The following is a 3,812-nucleotide window of genomic DNA, read 5'->3' on the forward strand; positions in this document are numbered from 1 at the left end:
AGTTGATGAAATTTAATTTCTTCCAGAATCCCTGTTGGAGGCCCAGAGAGCTAGTCTAGTGTACTTGGAAGCCAAAGGCTTCATCTGTGCTGCCCTGGAAGTCCCACAGCCATGACGGCATCTATACTATACTCTCTTATGGATTCCATTTACCTTTTTTGAGTGACACAAGGTGAATGAAGTAAAAGCCTGGGCAAAAGCCATTTTATTTATATATATTTTATTTTATATTTTATAAATTAAATTAAATTAAAATTTTATTTTATATATATTTTATTTTATTTGTATTTTATTTATATCAATCTGGCTCCTTGGTCTACTATTGTAACTTGATTATCATTTTCCTCCAGAAGCACAGTTGTCTTATCATGATTGATTTGGTTCCACAAATTGAAATTCAAATAACTCGAGTTCTTTCATCCTGGACTTTGTATTAATTCTAGGAAGATTGTGTCCAGATGGCTACAGGGAACAAGATAGGAGAGATGCAAAAGATATAGTGAGTTTTATATTTGTCAATTAGGAGGTGGCCCAAGAAAATAAAAAGGGGTAAGATATCAAGCCAACTTTGGGACAGAGCTCTGATCAGGCAGAAAATCCCAATTTTTATTAAATAAGATATTTTATTCTGATTATGTTAGATAATTTACTACTAAGAGGATATTATTTTTCTATATTGCTTTGGAACACAAACTCACAAATAAATGGGATTGTGTCATATTAGTTGTTTCTTATCCTAAGTAATGTGATCACCACTAAAATTCATGGTATGTCCTATCTGATAAAGTTGAAAAGACTAAGACAGAGATAAAAGACTGAACTGCAATAGGGAAGAGACAGCGTCATAAAAGAAAGTCTGGAGATAAAGAAATGAAAACATTCTGGGCTTGATAGTTTTCCTGTCTGTAAAACAGCTGTTGTATCTCTAATCTATAAGCTCAAATTCTATGTGAGAAGAATGGGACTCAGGATGTACCTGAAGGGTTTGAGGCATAAACCATTTGTGAGGCTCTAATGTCTCCCCACACTCTAGAAATCTCAGTGAATACATGTAGACAGGACAAGTGCCACATGGAATGGCACTTGATGATGCCTCAGTAAACCAGAGTGTGCTAGGGTCGGCAGACACAAGTCAAGAACGTGGGAGCATCTGTGGCAAGAGAAGAGAGTGCTGTTCTCTGCTTTTCCTCTGGAAACACAGAAATGGAGGAAACATGAGGCAGACATATGAGGATGAGAAGTGAGGGGGGATATGTGTGTCAATAAGAGCTGCCAGGACTCTGCCAGTACTTGCTTCTTGCCTCCTCTGCTGTTGTCACTTAGTTCCAGTCACTTCAATAAGAGCCCAGCAATAATATTTAAGGGGGAGGTAGGAAAATGGTGGAACTTCATCCTATTGATGGCGGATAGAAACATTAATCTCCCTCTCTCAACCTAATTTTTTGCCATTGATCCTGGTTCCTGCCATTCCTAAGGGGCACTTCCGGGCTCTGGATATTCTGCCAAGCTCAAGATTTCCCAGATTATGCTGATTGATGCCTTTGGCATATGCTTGGAGTCTGACCTCAGGGATGACTTTTACTTTCCTCCTGAGGCCTTGGCTTATACCTGCTCAGAGGGTCCTTATATCCTGATCTAATTTTCAGTCCCTCTCCTGAAGGCTAGACACTTCCCGTATGGTCCCTACTGCCTTTTAGGGCTCCAATTAAAATTGTATAGTAGGAGCTGTGTCACTCTGGCACCCCCTAGAATCCCCATCTACTGGGAACTTAGCAAAATCCACCTATCACTCTCTTTCATCACATTTTGTCTAATTACCCAGGCTGAAGGAAATCATGTCAGACCACTGATGCCTCAGGAGATCTACTACTTTGACCACAGACCTGTTTTCTCCAGTGTTGTGTATGTAAACATTTTAATGGGATTATTATGTTACTGATCCTACTCTGATGGGTGATTGTGCCCTACGCTAGGGTGTGACCTGGAATTCTACTCCCACCCTAGCATGGTACCTGATTCTGCTCCCACCATTGGGTGGTACCTGATTCTGGGGGATAAAAAACAAGGGCCTGTGGAAGGTGAGGGGCTTTTTGGCTGGAACTGATGCTGAGGCTTTGGATTTCAGTCTTGTCCACTGAATAAAGCTATTATTTTCACAAGCCTGACTGTCTGCTAGCTGTTTACCGCCACTTCACTTCAGAACCGCTGGCTGAACAGGGTAACAGACACGTGGTCCAAGCTGGAGGAGAAAGGCCTCATCCTCCATCCCTCCATCAGTCAACCTCTTCAGGGGCTGACTTGCCACACTCCAGATTTTTTCCTCTTGTGTGCATGGACTCGTAGCTACTTGACAGGGCCTCATCTCTGATTTTCTGCTAGAGTCTTTATATATTTTAGACAGTTGGCAGCGATTTCTAAATCTTGAAAGGGAGAGTGACTGGCCTTACCACTCCAAGGGATGAGTCAGGGTTTCCATCACCCACAACTCTCTAGTTCTGTCAGGTCAAATACAATCATTTGTTTCTCTGTGACTCAAAGGCATTCATCTCACATGGAATTTTTGCAGTGACTTCCCCATCACATCTCTATCCTTTCCCTGTATTCTTGATTAGATACTAAAATGTGGCTAGCAGGCAGAGCAGTCAGTTGGAAGACAATTAAGAGATAAATTCATCACAAGAAGCTGGTGAACAGGTAGTCGTAGTAGCTGCCACTGTGCCAGTGCATTGAGTCGCTCATGGTTGGGTGTTGTTTGAATTTAAAGGAAATTACTTTTTGTGAAAATGTCAAATTCAGGTTATGTTCTGTGATTGATAACCAACCTCACTCTTGCCTCATCTACCTTTCCTCACCAACTTGAGCTGGCAGTCCTCAAAGTTGAGACAGTGGGGAGAGTAGGGATGAGACTAACAATGGGAAAGTGTCAAAGCAAGAAGTCAACTGTGGCAAAGCAAGATGCCCAGTAGGGCAGAGAGTGCTACTTTGTGAGGCTGTCCAGGGTGTCTAGGCTGTTCAGAGCCTTGGGCCCCTCTCACTCCCTGACACCCACCCCTGTACTGGAATGAATCCCTGGGCAGAATAAGCCAGTGGAGCACCTGATTGATGTGAGCCTCCTCCAGGTAGCACTCCCAAGGTAGCACTTTGGGTTTAAGGCACAGTGGGTGTGCAGGAAGTGCCACTCCCTCTGGCTGGTCCAGGACAGGGCAAAGATGCAGGGTATATCTCTGCACTTTATTGAGAGCTGGGACTTTGGGTGCCATCACATTGTGAAGTGGGCATGAGTGTGTTTAAGGAGGGCACACAGCGGGGATAATGGGGACTCGGGTCTGGATGGGACCTTAGCCTCCCAGATCCACCAGGAACCTGCCCAGATAGCAGGATGTGAAATCAGGCACCACACAGGGTAGATGTTCTGTTCATATCCACAAAACAAAAAGATTAAGATATCCTGGAGAAAAAAAATTACAGATGAGAAAACAGACATATCTCTGGGAAAAATGTAGCAAGTTAAGATAAAAAACATTCATATGCAAGTCTCCGTGAACAGGGAGGCAGCTTCGTGGAAGATCACATGCAGCACATACCACAGCCTCTGACTTGGTTCTTGGTATCATAAACATAATAAAAACAAAAATTCCGCTGACCAATGTTGTGGTTCATTTGAATAGACAATGTGTGAGGCTCTGGTTTGAACCTTGGCACTGCAAAAACAAACAAGAGTACTAACTAGACTTCCTTCCTGTAGTGTAGTCTCAAGTTAAAATAAAAGTCTCATTGATGACAGTTTAGAATATGTGGGCCTGGAGAGATAG

The sequence above is a fragment of the Suncus etruscus genome, chromosome 7 (assembly GCF_024139225.1).
Source record: "Suncus etruscus isolate mSunEtr1 chromosome 7, mSunEtr1.pri.cur, whole genome shotgun sequence".
In the NCBI taxonomy this organism is placed as follows: domain Eukaryota; kingdom Metazoa; phylum Chordata; class Mammalia; order Eulipotyphla; family Soricidae; genus Suncus; species Suncus etruscus.